A 20,866-nucleotide genomic window follows, 5' to 3' on the forward strand; every position below is an offset into this window, starting at 1 on the left:
GTAGCATATATGCATATCAATAATTGCAAACCAACCGTGCGAACTTTGCACGCAGGTCTCTACAAAATATTTTAATGAATTCCTTCATAGTGTGTCTTGTGAGGAGAAAAAAAGGAATACAAGCCTGATCTTTGCTGTAATATATTTTATTCACCATGTTAATTTCCAATGTTATTTGATAATGTGATTAGTTTCACAGTTGATTTGCAGGTGTACTTTTAACTTTTGAGTGGCTGTGGTAACTTCCAGATTAGTTTTCTACAAGTCTTTCAGCAAAAATTCTTTCCTACCCTAGCTGCCCACAGCTGAAGTTTTTCCTTTGAGTTGAGAACAAAGTCCACAAAGCCCTTCCCAATTACCATTTGAATAAGGCTTCACATGAAAAATGGCCAGGACTGAATCTACTACACATCTTCTAGTTTTTGAGAATAAAGCACAGCCCTCTGTGAGTGAGCTATGGGAAAACTAGTACTTCAGATGAAGATACTACAAAAATAGCAGTGTTATTGAGCTTAATATAGTTTGCAAGCAAAGCCATGGAAACCTTATTAAAACCAAAAACACAAATTGAGGATTTGGTACACATCAAGAACAGAAAAGTATTAGTGCTAGTTGTTTGCAAGAATATACTTCTCAAACCTGACAAACAGCCAAATCCTTATTACTTCCTCTAACATTTTTTCTATCTGATTAACATATGTCTAAATTACTATGTTCCTCAGCCTGATAACTTGAAAAAAAAGCCTGCCAAAGAGGAGTTGACTGAATGTGAATTGGAGAAATGCTGTCTCCCTCGATGTAATGAAAGAACCTAAACCTACAATTTTTGCCAGTGTTTGACACAATGAGATCCTTATCTCAGTGGTAGCACCAGCACTCATCTCTGAAACAGATAAGTAAATGCTATGCCTAAACAAATTTTGTAGATACCTTAATTAAAATATTTGATAGGGAAAAAAAATAAAAAAGAAAGAAAAGGCTATGTTACAGTTGTCTAGATCTCAGGAAATATCTCTTGGAAGATGATATAAAGGCATTAATGCCCTGGTTAGCAGGTTTGTTACTGGTTTGAACCCGTCTCTGGAGAAAAGGAGCTCCAGAACAGCTGCTGAGAGATCTGCTCATTGTTAAATTCTCTTGCAGAGCTAAACAGTCAAGGGGTGGGAGATGAAACAACAAGCAACTGGGTGTCAGTGAGCTTAGCTGTGGTACCCTTCTGCCACGTCTCACCTTTGTGCCAGAGCCAACATAAGAAATTCCCACTGCTGCAAACCTAATTCCTTGTTCCTGCCCTGCCACTTGTGCCCCCATTACTCATATTGTAAAATTTTATGTGGAACTCTGTACACTGTTAAAGGGATCAGAAGTGATATTTTTATGTAGAACTTCATAGTGAAGTGATCCAGTTATCACCAAACTTCCAACCAGCTTCATCACAGCTAATGGGATTGAAAGCTGGTGAGGGTGCAAGAAGGAGCTGCCTGGATAAAGCTGGACAGAAACTTACCACACTGTTCTTGTTTGCAAAGGCAAAATGATGGAATAACATCCTTATTTTTCATCAGCAGCATTCCCCAGTGCATGACTAAGAACAAAGCTTCATTCTAAAATCTGAAGCCACCTCCCAACTCACAAATAGCTAATTATTTTCAGGTATCCAGAAGCAATGTGAAATCTGCCTTAGCCAGCCACTTAGGGGAGCAGACAGAAGTTGTCACATAATGACCTTCTAATTAAAAAGGAAGAAAACCATACTCAAAAGATCTGGGAATAGCCTAATAAGATAGCCTAATAAGGATAATCTCCGGTACATGTTTCAAGGGAGCAGCAAACAAGAGATGGCTGAGAGCCCATTCCTCTGATTGGAAATCCTTTGAATTTTTTTTTTTTTTTTTTTTTTTTTTTTTTTTTTTTTTTTTTTTTTGGCTTTAATTTTTTTTTAGCAAAACTATGTTGGCCTGCCAACATATCAAGGAGATGTTTAACAGTTTGTGAAGCCTCGAGTCATATATTTAACCAGAATACAGAGAATTCACATGGGATAGAAAAGCATCTAATTCTTTATAGGTCACTATCTAGCTTTGAATGAAGAATATAACGCTAGAGTTCAGGGAAAGCAGATCAACTGTGCGCTCCAAATACCACAGATGAAACTTACTGACTGCCAGTGTCAGGAATGATGGTCGCTGTTATTAACAGTGCTATTTATCATCTCAAACCTAAGCCTATTTATTTATATTATCTGCAACACAACAGCTGACCAACTCAAAACCCAAATGAGATGATGTACTTGATCACCTCCTTCCACTCCTCCCATCTAACATAAAAAGAAGTACAGATCTTCAGAGAACTTAGTCAGAAATCTATTCCTGCTTTTCTCTGTCATGGCTTTTATCCCCAAAGCAAAGTCTGCTGGACAAAATGACATGTGAAAAACTAAATGCCTATCAGATGACTCATTAGCATTTACCTCCTACCAAAAATTAAGCCCTGCCTCTTGCAAAAATTGAAGTATCTGCAGGTACTTAAAAACAGGGCATTTTGTATACATGTGATTGTTAATATTAGTCAAGTTACTTCTTGAAAGCTAAGTAGTCTCAGAACAAATTTAATGCTGCTGGTTTAATCAGTGTAGCTGTGGGACAGTCTAGAGATGGGTGTGGACCATTTTGCTCTAACGAAGATCCCTCGGAATTTAAAAATGCCTCTGCAAGGGATCCCAACACTGTAAACTACCTCAGACCCCACAGATAAATGCTAAGTATTAAGAAAACAAAGTGTGAATGTTTATCACTACCACAATCATTCTAGTAGCCTGCAAGTACCTACAGGCAGCTTGGAATTAAGTTACGTCATTTTTTTTTTCCTTTGAGAAGACAGCATGAGTATTCACATGCAGAAAGAAGAAAAAAGAGGGATAGATAAATACAAGAAAAAAAAGTCCGTTTCTCACTTGCCTTTTTATTTTCATTAGTGTTCTTCCTAGAAAATACTTTTCAAGCCAGCAAGGAATTTTCAGGAATGTGGAGTTTTGAATGCCTTTGTTTTAGCTTGACAGAACAGATATTATTGCAGCTACATTCTGGATAGTAAAGATCCTTCCAGCTAAACACCATCTGGTTATACATTCTGGTTGCTGCTGTGACTTTTGAGAGACTGAGCATCATGGAAAAGCAGTCGTGTCAATTAAAATACATTTTTTAGGACAGCACTTCAATCCTTAAGCACATATAATTAAAAGAAAGCAGACGTCACATACTGAAACAGAAGGATCTTTCCATGATTATAGTGTATTATATTAATGGCAAGTTTAAGTAATAGATGTATTTAAATTTTGGAATACATTTCCAAATATGATTATGTCCTAAGATCTTAATCTATGTGTCCACCCACACCATGAATGCCATAAAATGATATTTATTGACAAAGATATCAGGAGGTCTTTGCAGTTGACATTTTCAAGCCTCAGTTGTTTCCTAACCCGAGAGTTCTTAAGACTAGAATGGAACAGAGGAGAAAAAAACCCTCCCAATTTAGGAAATGCAATGGTGTCTTTATGAGATATTGCTTGTCTTCATGCTCATTCCCTAGAGGATTTGCTGATACTTGCTGAATACTGCTATGCAGTCCTTTCACCTATACAGCTCCCACTTGGGATTTTTGCTGAAAATCTGTGACATTAGAAATAGATACTGGCAGCTTCAGGCCAGCTGCTGTCTTCCCTGCCAGTTCCATTTTTACATACAAAACCATATGGAGCACTGAAACAGAAATATTTCCCCAGTGCAGTCTCTGTGGCATTATATGGAAAAAATGTTCTAGAATTAGCACCTCTACAGAGCATCACAATGAGGATAGTCTGTCTAGTACATAAGGAGATCACAAAGCACCTCAGTGATTTTATTTATCAGAGTTCCCACTCTGGTTGGGGTAAGAACCTTTTCCACATGTATGACAAAGATGTTCAGATATTATGCATGGTTTGGGAAATCCAGCATGAGGTTCCTCTCACAGACTCAATTTTTAGAAACCAAGCAGGATCTACACTCTTTGAAAACCACACCTCCTTCAGACATTACAGAGACTTCCCCCTTCCTTTTTGTTTTTTAAAAGACTTAAATGTTTTCATAAACCAGTCTCACACACTAGAGAGGCTTGTGGTAGAAATAGTAGCTGTCAAATCAGGTGCAACATACTGTGCATTTTGTGGTATGCAAAGACAGGGATCATGGTAAGATGGAGTACTAAAAGCTTTTCTTTCAAAAGTGCTATAAGCATTGGTTTTCTTGTAACTGCAAGAAATACTTAATCTTTTTTTTTGAAGCTCCATTATAAAAGTAAGGTTTTGCATAGCTCATTTAAATAGTTTAAATGACACAAGGTTAAGAACAGGAAAGCCTTTCACCAAAGGTGGCTAGTCCTTTTCAAAGATTTCATATTATTTGAAGCTTACTTTCACTGCATTCTTTTACCTTGGCTGCTTCCCAAGTGGGTATAAGTTAATTAAATAGGATTTTGACCCTTTAACCTTCCCTATAAACTGCATCTTTACCTAACTCTATTTAAATAAATCAGATAAAAAACCAACTGTAGCAGAATATATATTTTTACAGCTGTGGAAAAAACAAACATGTCTATTAAGCTTATTTGTAAGTACTTAGTAGTCAAAGCAACAGCCAAGACTCAGGGATAATTTTAATTAAAATAAATCTGGGTGGGCACATAAATTCATTTACGATGCTTTTTTCAAACTGAAACTTCTCTAGCATTACTGAACAGCACAGCACTATAGTAAGTTTTCATTTGTTTGTGGCAACTGAAGCTCTATCCACCTGATTAGCTTGTACTCATGTTGAGTAATGTAAAGTGTAAATTGTACCTACAAAAAATATCAAAGATATGAGACTGAAAATTGTTACAGGAAAGAAGAGAAAGAAAGAGCAGAACAGATGGACAGGTAACAGCTATACAGAATGATACCCAGCACCTCTGTAACTGACATGCTCTGGCTTTAAATATAAAGGAGGTGAAATAGATGCACCAGGAAGACGCTGAATTGCTCTCTGCAAACAGATAGTGTGGTTTTCTGTATCTCATTAGCCCTTTTCACCTTAAAGTGCTTCTGATTATTAGACCCTTCCAAGAACCCCTTTAAGTTCATCCAGAAACAAAACACAGTTTAGGTATGAAGAAAGATAGCAGTTGTGTATGGAGAAATGAGTAACTGGCTCATGTATAAAGAATGAACAAAGAACTAAGCTGCCTCTTTGTGCCTAAGTGATGTGCTCAGGTCTCTGCATAGGCAGTAACAAAGACACTGCTACTGGAGTCTGGGCATTGATCACATCTCTCACCCCCAGCAGGGACTTTTAAAACTGAGTTCATCACTCAAATAAATCGTTCCAAAATGAAGGCCTTGAGTCTGATCTATTAATGCCATCTATCACCTCACTGGTGATTATGTTCAAATTTTGCAGCCACTGGTTGAGAAATACACGCCTTTTCAAGGGTGCTGGTTTTTGATCCTTGATTGGGTTATGTTTGCCCTTTTCCTGACACTTCTCTCAACCCATCCTTGCTGAATAAAGAGCAGGAAGATGGGTACAACAATCTTATCATCACAAAAAGCCCCCACTGCAGCATGAGCAGAGACAGGCACAAGTGAGGAGGCAGACCTGTGCACCAACTCACACCTTCCAAGGTGCAGCTCCTCATTGTAAGTGCTTGGGGGTTCTTAATGGCATCACGCATCATGTTTTGTCCACCTTTGTCAAATGATGTTAGACCAGGGATGTTACAACGCACAGGCTGTGATAACAAGGGTTAACAGGAAAAAGGGCTTCCATTTCTCACATTGCACAGGGGCGGATCGTATACTTCCAAAGCAAGACTTCTCTGCTCTCCTTCATTGTACCCAAAACAAAGTTATCTAAAGAAATATGAAATGTAGCGGTAGAGTGTGTCCAAAGGAAGAAAAAAAAAAAAAGATCAAAAAAGGCATAGGAAATTCTGGAAATTATAATTAATAGTTTAAAGGCATGTCAACAGCTTGTAACTCTCCCTCCTCAAACATTTTTATCCTGTCAAGTAATAACCAACAATAATGGTACTGTAAACTCAGAGAGATACATTCTTTGTGCTTTGAAAGGGCTTTGCATAGAGTTATTTTAATTATTTTCCTTCTATAGTAAGTAGAGGATGAAAAAGATTTCTGAAATAAGAAATGTTATTGTTAACTCACTAATCAGAGCTGAGGGACTTAAGAGCAGTCTGGTTCCTGAAATATTTTTGAGCTTATTTTACAGAATTGACCTTGTTGGTGGTATCCCTGTCACATGGATTTCAATGCAAGGCACCAAAACTTCCTTTATACAGAAGTACAATGGACAACACTGGACGCTGAAATCATATCCTGGGAAATTCTAGATCACTAATACTTGAAACAGGGAATTTATATTAATTTTAAGAAGTTAATTTTTCATTTGTAAATGCCTATTTATGAGGTGATTGAGTTTTGAATCAATGCGTAAATTACACGCTATGCTATTTATTTTTCAAACATAAAATATCCCTGCTGTTTTGAGAAACTACCAACCCTTAAAAGTCAAAGCAAGGGCTTGATTTCTCTCCTTTGATTCTAGGGGTGCCACAGATGAGAGGGTTATGAGCTTCCCTATTTCACTTCTTGACATTCAACATGCCCATGGCTTGGGACCAACAAAGTAGCTGGGGGCAACCTCAGTACCAACACATAGGAGGAGCTCTAAAGGGACCTTGGAAAAGTGCTGAGACGATGGCCAAGGAGCCCTGTGTGGTAGAGCAGACCAGGAGGGGAGTCTGCAGCCAAAGCCAGGCAGTCACACAGCTACAAACTATGAGCAGAAGCTGCTATAATATGGAAATAGATTCTTACCCTCTAGGCCCATATGTCATCACACCAAGCTAAGCTGAAGCTGCCAACTAAAATGGGCAATTTCGCATGAACTTGGCAGGGTGACTGCCAACACAGAGCTTGTTTTCCACTGGTGCCACCCACTCTGCTAATCCAATTCTGTCTCCTGATTTGCTTTTAAATAATAATGAACACAGCAGATGGGAGGGGAAAATGTTGCTGGCTGTTAAGCCAGCATGCAAGTGAGGCTCTTTGCTTTTCACATGTCTTGTGCAAACTAGCTCTAAATGCAATGTCAAATGATTAATAGTGGTTAAACAAGAAAGCCAGGATTTGCCATGTTCTCAATCATTTAATCTTTGACCAGGACAGGCAGGCAAACAAAACAGTCAGAAGAATAACATGTTCAAAGAGAAAGAGCCAACTTCCATGACATTTAACTTTGATAAAGGTAGGGATGGACTCTTTCTTCTCATCCTTGCAAATATCATTTTTGGTGGGTTTTTTTGGGCAGTGGCATAATATAGGATTGCCAAGCACCAGAGCAATATTAAAAAACACCTTTCATGTTAAACCTACAGTAATCAGGACAGGCATTATTAAGCATAATCCCACGGCTGACTTCTTTTTGACAAGGAGAGCGCAAACAGGCTGAAGCACCTGAAGGTTAGGGAATAGGGATGTGAGTGTGAGGAAAAAGGGCCGAGGGAGGCAGGGAGAGGCAGCGGGCAGACAGCAGAGAGCAAACAGCCAGGAGGCTGCCTGTCTCTTCAGCAGCAGCAGGAGGACCTATTGTTCCTTGGTCACACAACATTGTCTCCTGCCCAACAAACAGCAGGTAAGCTTGTTTGCACAATGCACCGCGTTTTCTCTTGTGTCAGCCTGACACAGAGGATAATCACCTCCTACTGCTACCGACTGACCTCACACTGAGGGTTGAAAGGTAGGAATCCCACTGGCAACACATCTCGATGAAGGTGAAAGAAGGTATCAGTAAGAAGGTATCAGTATGATTCTATACACCAAAACCTTCTCCGCTTTATCAGTTTTTGAAAATTTGGGAATTTACAACTCTTAAAAGGAGTAAAATGCTTGTGCTATATATCTAATCCCTTGCTCACCTGGAGCAGTCTTTAACACATGATCATTTTCTTGTCCCCAAAGAAACCTTTGCCACATTTGCTGTTCAAATTATATGCTGCTTTTGTAAGACAAGAGGTTTTATTGAAAATAAGACCCTTGATTCCTTTATTGTGCAAGTTGGAAGTCTCCACTAAGTTGAATGGGCAGACAAGAAAAAATAACAAAGGTTCAGTAGCTGAATGCTTGGAAAGTAGCATTTGAGTCCTGCTTTTGCCATAGTTCCTACATGATGCTAGAAAACTATTATCAGAGCTCCTACAATACTAGAGAAGTTGTGTCAACCTTTTTTTTTTTTTTTTTTTTCTTTTTACAGAAATTCTCTTGGCAGCTCTCATTTTCTTTGTAGTCCAAGATGGATCCTGGCTGGGGCTGCAGATATGCTGAGCATTCACTGCTCCAGCTAGGGCAGTGCAGAATGAAATCCAATCTGAACGCATTGAGCACTAAAAGATGCAAGGAGATCTGAAAAATCATGCAAGTATAACTGATTAATTTTTAACAACTGGCATTTTAATACCTGTGCTTCAGCTCCTAGTGCATAAAATGGACACCTTGATACCAGGTCAGCTCATGGGGGTACTGTGAAAGTGGCTTCACGGTGCTGGCAAAGAACAAAGACAGAAAGCGCATCATGAAAAGCCACCATGGAAACTAAGGATTCCATATCTGGTGCAGCTTATGGACGCTGTAGCCACAGTGCATAGGATGAAACACTGAATGATGAAGATGAAAGGAAACATTAACTATCCATCTGTGTTCAGACTCCATTATCCTACAGAAAAGCGACTTGAGGGCCCAAAGAAATAAGAGTATATGATCCTGAAAAATGAAAACTGTAGATGAGTGCATAAACCACAGGTGCACAAAATTAAATTTGAAACCCTAATTTTTGTATTTCCTAAGTCCTGTTTGAATTTACCACTTTAATAAATTTTGTGAAGCAGACTTTGGAAGAAGACAGTGTTGCTAAGAACTAATGGTACATCTTCCCAGTTAGTCACATAGAGGATGAAGAGATTCCTAATATGAAACATAAGCTTGTCTCCAATTTACTATCAGTTTCTTTGCCTTTCAAGTGAAATTTTTTGTCTGGTTTGATGTTGCAAGACCACTGTAACATAGTTTGAGACAGCAACCTTTGATAATACAGGTTAACAGATATTTCATTGTGTAAATATTACAATCTCTGTTTTTCCATCTAATGTAGGGAGTTCAGCATATGCTTTCTGAAAGCTGAAATAATTTCATACAGGCATCTGTACTGGCCTGTTCTTTGTACTAATTAAATTAGTTTCCTGTTGAGTAAGTGAAGTACTGGCAGCCAGGAACAGTTGGGGAGACAGCTCAGAGGCTTAAGCACTGAACCATGAACTTTTCTGTTTACTACAACATTAAACAAGTAGACACTCTTGCTGACATTATGGGGAGTGAAAGAGCATTCTGTTAAGATTGTTGTTTCATTACTGTTCCTAAACTACTGATCTTCGTAAAGAGACATTTTTAAAGATATAAAAGGGATTTAATTTGATACAGTTAACTAAATAAACTCATTATTTGGTTTAAAAATAAGTGTGTCAAAGTTAAAGCTGAATTTGAACTTTAAATCTAAGGTGTCAAAACTCAGAGAGAGAAATAAGTCAAAGTGCCACCCAATAACCCGGCTGTGTCTCTGGTTCTGCACCTCCACTCTGATGATCTCAAAGATGAAAACTTTACATGACACATAGATCTTCAGCCCAAGCACTGCACAAGGGGCACTGACACCTTGAAGGAGTTGGGCAAGAGACATCATGTCTCTGATCTTCCATACTAGTGGCTTTCAGCAACTGCTGGAGAGTTTGCCATTAGTTTAAATAAAGCATAATGACAAAGAAGCACAAGCAGTATATGAATGGAAGATCTAAATAGCAGCTCTTACTTCAGTTTCATTTTTTCTTGTAATGTAAGACCTCTTAAAATATTATAAATTGTTTATATTAAAATATACATGCTTACCACAGTACATATACACTGAGCCTTTGTGTGCGTATATTTAGCTCAAAGCTAATCTCTGAATAAAAGCCCTTTCTGAAAATAGAGATTTATAAAAAGAAATACTGATAAACTTTCAACTATAGGGACTCTAGTGGTCACTGCAAAAACAGCATTGCAACACAAAACCTGTGTGATTTTGCGGATCACCCCATAAATCTTCCTTTGTCCCATGAGTTTAAGTTTTCAGCCAAGAAAAACAACATTCTTCATAAAATTAATGAAAACAAGCTGCTCTTTGCCTACAGAAAAAGATTTTTCTTAATTACATTTTTTGCTTTGAATCATATATCCTGTAGTTTGATTAAATTCCCTTAGAAGTCAACTAAAAATTAGAGCTTTCCAGCATGAACCTCAAAAGTGGTGTTTACTTGGAGAATATAAACCCACTGTGCCTTTGGAAGGTGATATTTAAAGCAAGAATAAGAGCAATATGCAAGACAGTTTTTATTATTTTCATTATGTCACTGCATAAATTTATTTTCAGGGCTTAGAGTTTGCAGAGAAATATGATCTGGCCAATGTATTTATTAGAAATAAATGGTCTGTGTAAATGAATGTAGATAAAGCAAGAATACTGGAATTCTGGTTAATCCCTTGAGGCAGTAAATCAGGATTTCTAAAGCACTTAATGCAAAATATCTGCATCAAGGGGTTAAATATATAAAATATGAAAAGTCAAAGACAAGAACTAGATTAAAAGGTTACATGGAGACGGTGTTGAAAAAAACTGGAGCCTACTGCTAAATAGATATCCAACAGGCATTTATTTAGGTTCACTGGCTGCAGCAGCCGCTGGCATACTCTAAATGAACTCCTACAACAAACAAAAATCAAATTCTAGTGTCAGTCTTTGATCATTTTTTTAGTACCAGAGCAGAAAATTTCATAGAGACCCAAGCTATGTGGACATGATTAAGCTAATGCAACTAATTGCCCTAACTGAAAAATAAAAATGCCAGTTCTCTATACCCTTGCTGCATCTTCATTGCCTCAATACTTCAGATGAGCCCTGTATCCCTCCTGGCAGACTGCGCCTAATCCCCAGTAGGGACAGCAGACAGGGAAAAGACATCACTCATTAATTTAAGCACTAATTGAATCAGTTCCTATTCAGCTGAAAATCTCCCTCCACTCCAGTGTGAAACCGGTCCCAAAACCTAAGTCTTTGCCAGGCCGAAATCATAATTCAGACTGAAGAACTTTTTTTTTTATCTCTGGCTCCCAATGCTTTCATACAAACAAGACTTTAGAAGACTTTTTGTGTAGGTACTACTAAATAAGAACAACTAAAAAAACCCACAAAAAACAAACCAACAACAAAACAAACAAACAAACAAACAAACAAACAAATACAGCCCCAAATCCTAACCACCCTAACCAACAAAAACTGAATATATTGCTTATTCAAAAAGCAGTGTTCCCCAGGGTTCTCTGTGCAGCAGATGTATTCCTAACACGACTGTAGCTATTGCCCATGACCAGTAACCCTTGGCTCCAAGGCTCAGAGGTGCACTTTAAGTTCTAAGGCAACAAGACATACCTTGATATATATATAAAATATGCTTTTATGCACACATATGGATAAAACTGACCTTTTTTTTTTTTTAAACTACTGTAGCCCTGACCCTTTCAGGGGCTCCATGCAAAGAGGCCAGTACCCACACAGAGCTTGTTTGAAGGCAATGTGGTTTTCCCAGTGGGAGACAGGAAGAGATGTGAATTACTGAGTTAAATTTGTCTATTGGTATTTTCAACATAAATTAAATATTTGCAGCTAAAGCAATAAATACTGAAATCCTACTATGCATTAATACCTCTTAGATCTCTGGCAAGGCAAGTGACCTTGGTCCTGCTTCTGTTGTTCTAAACTTAAAAGTTTTGAACTTTAAACAGAATTTAGTCCAGATTGGGAGAAGGATTCCTAGTCCCCACACTGGTACTCCAGAAACTTCATTTGCTTCAGTAGGTCTTAATCACATCCCTAAAGCTAAATATTTTTTCAGCTATGTTCCTAAATTGAGTTTTGGATGAACAGCAGAAGAAAAAACCTTTTATATGTATGACAAATTACAGTGCTCATCACTTTTGTTCAGCAAGTATCTTATCAGATACTATTTTACAATTCAGGGAATGCATTCAAATTCCTATGAAGAGATCCAGAGGATTATATCTTGTACACGTCTTTTCCTGTTTGGGACAAGGCTGACAAAATCTGAACGCTGAAGGCTGAAATACTGAGTATGGTGAAATGTACTTGTTAGACCTTTTAACCTATAATTGATAGCAAAAGCTAGATGTTGTAAAATCTGAGCCTAGCTGAGCAAGCTTTAGGGCATTTTCTCACTTGTTATTTTGTCTCTTGATTATCACTCATGCACAGAAAGAAACTACCAGAAATGCCCAGGGAATGGCTAATAGTCTCAAAGCTACTATTTAAAAAGAAGATATTGATAGAATTAGCTAACATATAAAAAATGTGTGAACTGTGATTTGTGCTTATTATGCACACAGTTTATTTGTAAAAAAATGGCTATTATGATTACTATACATTTGTCAAACTTGATTGTAGAATGGCATTCTTTTGACAAGAAATTTCTACAGTGACACAAATGCTAAATAAAGACAACGTATAAGTACTTACTTGGAAGAAGAAAGCCTTGGAAAAAAAGGACATTTTAATAATTATAATTATTCATTTCGTAAAGCTGCTACCTCAACTCCCCTGGGTGTCTGAATGAGCGGCTGAATATCCAGGGAACATGGTATCACAGCATTGCTAATTCATCTGGATTTGACCTCTGAGGAACAGTTTGTGTCATTGTGGAGCAAAAGCTCTGGTAAAACATTTGTCTAGATAAAAGACCTCAAGCAGTTAACCTGCACAGCAGAGGCAATGCAGCCGGGCACGAGGATAATGACCTCTACCCAAATGGGGAAGGTACATCAATGCAACACTACGACAGCAAGACAAAAGATGACGGCAGCTCAGCAGGAAAACATTAGCAGTGATATAATTCTTGGTACTGTATGTGAAGAAATGCCTTAAGAAGTACAATGCCAACCTGTTTTTACCTAATAATTATTTTAAATTTTAATAATAAAAAACAATTAAACCACACACAACTTTGTTTTCCACTTTTATTTTAAGCTCTTGCTTTCATTCTGTTTTATTTTTCCCTAAATAAAAATCCTGATAGAAGTAAAATACCCCATGTGGTTAACAGTTGCAATTCAGATGAAATAAACTTTCCTCATTTGATACATGAATTATTGGATGGATGTTTTTTTGACTTCAGGTAGTTATGACACTTCTAAAACACAAACCAGAAGAACTTGATGAGCCTTGTTTAGCAAGTCAAACCTGTCCTAACAGACAGATTAACCCATTTCTTATGCAGATTATTTACACTTAGGATACCTTTCACTCTTTATACTGAAGTTTTCTTCTTTCTGTTTCTAAAAGGAGACACGGTGTCACATATCCATTATTTTTACCAGGCAGAATGCCTTGAATATTTAGCTACCACTCTTTTAGCACCACACCAAAAGTTCTGGGTTTAAACTATTTATTTTTAAAGTAGTAGCATGATCAGGCCTGCATGCTTATCTAAAGATCTTTGCTTTATGAGGGAGATTTTAGTCTGTGAGGTTTCCTCTACACATGGTAGGCAGCTGTCAGCAGCAGTGAGCAGGGCGAGGGGTCACTGCAGCTGCTCTGTGAAAGCACAGGGTTCCATCAACATCGCAAAAATCCTGCAGAGTGGGAGCTGGGAGACCACGGATTAGACTACATTGGAGTGTGTATATAAGGTCACATCATGTCTATCAAAGTGATATCAAACTGGTACACTGTACAATACATTTTACTGTGTTCTGTGTTCAAAGAAAATAAAAGGAGATGTGCGCAGCAGACCACGGTTTAATACAGAATTTCACACAGTCCTTTTAAATAGATGGATTTACTAAATTCACAAAGACACGTCAAATATATATACACAGTGGAGATGTGTTGACTTGAGAGAGAACTAGATTTCATGAATTCTTCAGGTCAGACATGAATGAGATCAAAATAATTCTTATTAATTAAATAGTAGAAAAGACTCTTAAGAGAAAACAGATGTCCACATTTCCTGAATTCTACACACTAATATACATGTCTGTCTTTGTGTACCTATGTCAATAGTTTCCCATGAAGTGCTTCTTCATATCTCCTCATGAAACTTCACTTTGATGAAATCAGTAGCTGTATTTAAGATAACCCTAAAATAAGGATAGATAGGTAGCAAACACATAATTCTGATTTGTGGGCAAACACAAGACTTTCCCAAATCTGCCTGTTTCAGAGGACAGCTACAGGATATCGAATGTCATATATGTCATGTTGTATAGAATCCACAGAATCCAGAGATTTGTAATTCTCCTTGTTAGAGTGCTTCAACCAGATGGACAAAATTATGCTTCCCAACAACAACAGCAACAACAACCACAACAAGAAGTTACTGATCTGACATCTTGCTTTAGGAAACAAGGAAACGGGTAGGGCAACAGAGAATTTATTCTGGCTGAAATAGGCAACAAAATGAGATGACCAGACACTAAACAATGTCTCCTGTTTCTAGCAATCTTGTGCAAACTTAAAGCTAGCGGAGGTATTCAGGCAACAAAGGTATATCAAACTAGTTCTGTCTACAAAGTCAAAGGGTTGATGACATTGTAACAGTTTTATGTGGTTTCAAAATTGTTTCCACAATTTTACAATTACTGGTAATCACTTTCAGCCATAGAAAATAAGAAATGTAGGTGCAAAGAATAAAAACAGAGAAAGCATCCTGTTTGCAAACAATACAGTTGTGAAGTACGAGCTGGTGAAAGAATCCAAATGGTGTGATTTAGACTAAAGCATCCCAAATATCTCAACCAGCAGGACTCTGTGACCTTCAAATTTCCTCTGAAAAGTTCTGAAGTTTTTCTGTTCATGGGGATCACTTCAAAAATTGCTGACCCTGGCAAAGATTGCAAAACTGTCAAAAAAAAAAAAAAAAAAAAAAAAAAAAAAAAAAAAAAAAAAGTTACCATCTTAAGCACGAGTAAATTACAAACCTCCCTTTCTCCTTCTCATAAATACCAACACCCACTTGCACAGTAAGCCCTTTAATCTCTTCCTCACAAAATCCTTCATGCCTAACATTCACTTACACATGCATTTGCAGTTATTTTTCACAGCCAATTACCATCCTGCCCTCACCCAGTCATTACCCAATCTTCCTGGACACACACATTCACTTGAAGGCATCCTCCTCCACTTCAGCTCTTCCCACACTGAAGCTCTCTCTTCTTAACCACTGGCCCAAATACACCTGAGCTGCTGAGAGGTTTCTGAGCCATCAGAGCTCAGCGTGATTGGGCTTTGTCTCTTTGGATTTCTCCAGTTTTGTTTTATTTAAAGCAGAAGATCTTTGATGCAGGACCTTTCCTGCTTTCCTGGGAAAGGCTTCCCCTTACACTGAACAGGCGAGAGTTTCCAAGACTGAAGAATAAATGTGGATTAATACCCTTGGCAGTGCCAAGATCTCTCCTCAGCTTCACTGCTGCTGACCTAGGTCTGGTCCCTGACTCTGGCCCTGCTGTCTCTACAGTTTTCTACATCAATATTTTTCCCCATGCACCAATACTCCACCCTCCCACAAGTGGGAACACCAACACACACTCTGCCTTAAGTGACATACTTAGGATCAGAGAGGATCACACAAGAGCTGCCAGTCTCAGTCTAGCCATCAAATTATACTTCACCTGCTTTGCAAATGGTTTCTCAGTCTTAAGTGAATTATCTTTGTACATGTTTGAATAAATGAGAAAGATTAAGGATAGTTGGTGGCAAAAATATGAAAAAGTGGAAAGCTTCCCAAGGCTTTCAGCCTTGTGGCTGCTCTTCTAAGCCACAGTCTTGGAGAAAAAAAAAAAAAAAAAAAAAAAATCTGCAAATGCTATCTTATTTCCTTGTAAGAATAGGAACACAGCCTTATCTTTAGGAAAAAAAAAAATAAATCCTAAGGACTGATCTTTCTAAGGAAGGTTCCTGACAAAATGGAAGGGGCAAAGAGTCATAAGAAAAACATATCTGAAAAAAAAATTTTACACCAGAATGATGAGAAATTCTGTCACCCATTTCACTTTGAAATCCTATTTGCCTACATGCCCTATTGCAAAACCATGGTACAGTGCATATTTTTCTCCCATCAGTCCCTTCTTCTCGCATTATTCAGAGGTTAGAGATCAGTTTCCTACAGCTTGTAGAGCACAGCAGGAGCTGAGCAGAAGTGACACACAGACAGCCCTAAGTCTGTGTACGTGAATTCCCAACTTCCACAGTTTCTTCTGCAACCGTTACTGGGCACATGATAGATGACTATTTCCCTTATTTTCTGTGAGGCATAGCCATTTTTCCACTTGATAGGTCAGCCAGCTAGATAATACATGCAGACCAGCAGGCCCCAAGAGTCATTCTATAAGCATGATAATTACATCCAAAATGCTGTAATTAACAACACGCACCACAAGCTTCACTTTTCAAGTGACCATAGTGATGATTCAGAGTACAGTCCTGTACAAAGCTCCCATTTTAGGCTACAGAACTGGAAAATTGAGAACTCTTCAATAATTCTATGTTAAAAACATCCTGGTTATAATTATTATGTTATGCTGGTAACAGAATTTCATATATAAATACTGACCCATATTAGAGGAGGAGGGTAACCAGTAGTTAGCTTAAAGTAGTTAACTTGCAATTAGCTCATAATGATTTCATTACTTGGCACATTGTTTTCTTACACAAAGCTCCCATAAGTTCTTTTCTAAAATTACAGGGAGAATTGCTGATTAGGAATCTCCATGTGAGCCTGGAATTTATGAACTTGTTTAATTTCAAAATAAATACAACTAAATTATATACTTATACACATATAGGCCAGGCCTACTGAGATCTTTAGCAGAAACATATTCAGGCATTCAAAACAGAGGTACAGACATTAACAAAATCATCTCCATCTGCAAAACAGTCTCTCCTTCCCTTTACAGTATTTGCAATAATTTAGGCAGGTAGCAGAATATTTTCACAACAATCCTAATCTTTGTAATACATTTGAAAAGTTCTTTGTGCTTCTTATGTGTTTTTAACAAACGAATAGCTGTGGATTTGGAAAAATTCTACATGTATTGATTACAAAGGAAGAAAGCTAAACCTTTGATTTTATATTCTTTCCAAAGGTGTTGATCATATTTGCACATATGTACAAATTTTTTGGAAGCATCCTTCAACATTCCTAAACAATAACAAAGAATCAGAGTCTTCACATTACCCTTTTTTTTTTATGGTACCCTTTGCATTCTCATCTTCTGCTTCACTCTGGTTTCCCTATCTGCTCTTCTGCTTTGCTAAGAAATCCTGCTGCACGTCTGGCAGAGTTAGTAAGGAAAAGAAAATCTTGCAGTGACAGAGTTGCTCTGCAGGCTGACAGCTCGAGACATGGCTTCTAAATAATTCAGTCTGGGACCAGACATGGCAATTCTGTCTATGCAGAAATACCTCAGAGTCGAGGTCAAACACTTCACGTTGTCAAGAACAAGCAATTAGTAAGTGAAATTTCCACCCTTTGAAATGGGCTCGTTTGCTTTCAGCTATATTGGTAGGAAATATTACTATGTGTGGAACCCTGTCGCCATCATTAAAAAAAACCCCAACAAAACAGCCTCAACATTTGTGACTTTAGATTATTTGGGAATTATTTGATTTTCTTCTGCATTTGAGTTGATATTATGGTCAGTATAGTGGTAAGTTGAGGGCTAGAGGCGTTAACCTTTACATCCCACAAACAGGGATGGTTTAGTAATTCACAAATGGCAAGGCAACCAAAAATGTAGGTTATGCAAAGACAGCAGTGAAATGCCATGTGATCAAATATTTAATATTTACACTTCACGTACACATATAATTAGCTTTTTTCTTGAGTATACAAACAAAAGTATGTTTCTATTTTCACCCATACACTTTAGGCAGAGATAAATGCTGTAGATTATCTGAAGGCTGAGAACATCCTCTAGGTGCATGCACACATCTCTGCACATGAGTTTCACACAAAGTAACATACTTGGTCCCTGGAGAAGAGGATTTCTTAGCACAGTTCCCTGTCCCTTTTGCATTGTTACAAAACAAATGCTGATTACAGCAATAAGAATAATACTTCCAAAAAAAGGGACTGTTTAATTAAAGTCTATAGAATGCAAATTCATCGTGCTATTCAACATGAAAGTTCTTTTCAGCTAGATAAAGGATTTTTTGAGGGGTTGTCTTTTTCAATTATTTTTTTCAAACAAGCTTAATGTCTTAGGTCTAGAAGCAATCAAACTTGATGTGACTGTGAAGTGTAACTCTGAAAATCCTTGCGACATAATTCTGGCCTATTGAAATGTTGTTATTATAGTTCTGATTTCTGCTGGAGCCATGGCCATGAAGCTGCACAGGAGACATTGAAGAGCATTCACAAAAATACCCTTTCCCCCACCATCCCTCAAGCAGCATGGATTAAATAACTGCCACTCAGCTGCTGCCTTTTAAATAAAAATATTCTCTTCATTGTACATGTAGCAGTGGCAGGCTGAAGTACATTTTGCCTTTGCTCTCTTTTTCACTCCCCAAGTCATGGATCACCAGGCAAGACCACAGTGAGAAAGGGTTTGGCATGTTTTTGTTTCCTTTTAGCGCAGGAAAAAAAGGTGTCCAGGGGAACTTTTTTTTCTCTTGTTCAACATGGACAAAAAGCATCAGAAAACAGTAGTTATTCAGATCCTACAGAAAAGATGTGAAATCATGTCACTGTTTCAAATGAAAGTTCATGTGTTTTAAGGGACATGCCCTATACCTATGATAAATATGAAACTTGGTACTGTTGGTTTATGTCACTATCTTAATTTTTTTTTTTTTTTTTTTTTAATTATCCACAAACGTTTTTGTTCTCAAAAATGTGGGGTTTTTTTTTCCTACAGAATTGGAAATACTGGGGAAAAGCTTATCCCAGAGTGTTAAGTGGGTCAGGGGAAGACAAAAAATAGAAAAAGATTGGTATGGTAGAGGATGTAAGAATGGCTATGTGATCTAAAAAACTACAGATTCAATCTTTGGTAGTTTCTACACCGAAGATTTCTTGTGAGGCAGACTGAAAACACAGTATTTGTGCCATCCTTTGCTCTTTTCCCTACCGCTTACCAATGGCAACTGTCAGGGACAAAACATTCATGATGATGGATTTTTACTCTGCCTTGATATGGATGTTTTCATGTTTGTAGGAACTTTGAAAACTCCAGTTTGGGAGGCAGCCAGCCCTGAGATCCTGATAATCTACCTCAGGATAATCTACCTGCCCTGTGAGCTCACTGAGCTGTTTTCTGAGAAATGCAGTTCTTAAGCCTAGAACATTGTTTTAAAGTTGTGTAGTTATCTACAGGCACTTGTACATTACATTTCATGTTTAATTGTATGCATTTTCCTACTAATCCTCAATTTTGATACTTTTGGAACTGGAGTTCATGAATGCCTTGATGATAATGACTAATCAATATCTAATCCCATGATTTGATTCAACAACAATGTGTGTCCTACAAATTGCTTTTTTCTGCAGTAAAAACCAATTTTTTATGAAGAGCATGTGTATTTACCACAGCAAATAAAAAACTTGCAGCACTATACAAACAAAGAAAACTGTTCTGGTCCCTAAATCCATCATCAGAAAGAAAAATATCTGTCAATGGTAATTAAATATTTCCAGTAGCGTGTAACAAATCTCAGATGCCCGGTTATTACCTCTGATTGTCACAGATGCTGTACAGCGCTTTCATTGTTTATCTAGCTGGCTGATGGTTTCCAGTGTAGGTAGGTGACTCAAACTGCATCCACAGCACTTCCCCAGCCAGGGGTGCTGGAAGAGTACCACACGCAGAGACGTCTGCGTGCTTAGCCATTCTCAGGAATGTGAAATATTGAAAGCTGAAGACAGAGTCAAGACTTGGAAGCAATGCACAAAGCTTGAGTCAATTCTTCTACTTATATGGCGAAGCTGAGAAAGGAGCTTTTTATACATATTTTATCCCATTATACCTCCTCTCCTCCCACACCAAGAAATACTCTCATTTATGAGGACACTAGGATGAGAGTGGTTGAGGGAAATGTTCCTATATATGGAAGAGTCTAAGTTAAAGATAGCTCTGGATGACAGATCATGTTAAATTCTCATCATGCCCATGCTCCTCACAGTTACTGTAGTAGAGATTAAATGATGAAGGAGAAACCCACAATTTAATTCCAGATGCTTCCTGACGGGAAAAAAATACTTGAAAAACTGAGAAAGAATCCTAAATTCCTATTTTTTTTCCTCTCATGATACCATCCATAATGTTAGTCTACATCTTTCAGTGAACCTGACACCTGAGCAAGCATTTATGTTCTCAGTTAACAGCAGTATAAAGGTGCCAGATAATACTTGTCGAAAAATGGTGCTGTTTTTCATTTGAGAGGAAAATCTCCATAGCCAAATGACCTGCAAGATCAGTGTTGCATTGTAACCATAATTCAAACCACAAGCTTATAATATGTGGTTTCTACTGCCAACATATGATTGCTGAATATTTAATAAAGTGTTCAGGGACTTTAACGCTATATACAAGCATTTTCCTTAAATGGATAAGGACATTGATAAGAAATGCGATTGCCATTTTTAGTGTCAGTCCTCAGGTATGCGTGTAAATGTT

At 37.7% G+C, this 20,866-nt stretch overlaps 1 protein-coding gene across 7 annotated transcripts in view; it reads right to left on the reverse strand.

Moving 5' to 3' along the window:
* CDK14 (cyclin dependent kinase 14) overlaps nt 1-20,866 on the reverse strand; it is a 349,244-nt gene that overhangs the window by 44,735 nt on the left and 283,643 nt on the right. The window contains exon 15 of one of the 7 annotated variants that reach the window (XM_040088072.1): nt 13,202-15,090. The exons of the other annotated variants lie outside the window; for them this stretch is intronic. The gene's annotated coding sequence lies outside the window, so the exon portion shown is untranslated. Of the gene's footprint in view, nt 1-13,201; nt 15,091-20,866 lie in introns of those variants that run through there. 7 annotated transcript variants of the gene reach the window in all.

This window comes from Hirundo rustica, chromosome 1 (assembly GCF_015227805.2).
Source record: "Hirundo rustica isolate bHirRus1 chromosome 1, bHirRus1.pri.v3, whole genome shotgun sequence".
Lineage (NCBI taxonomy): Eukaryota > Metazoa > Chordata > Aves > Passeriformes > Hirundinidae > Hirundo > Hirundo rustica.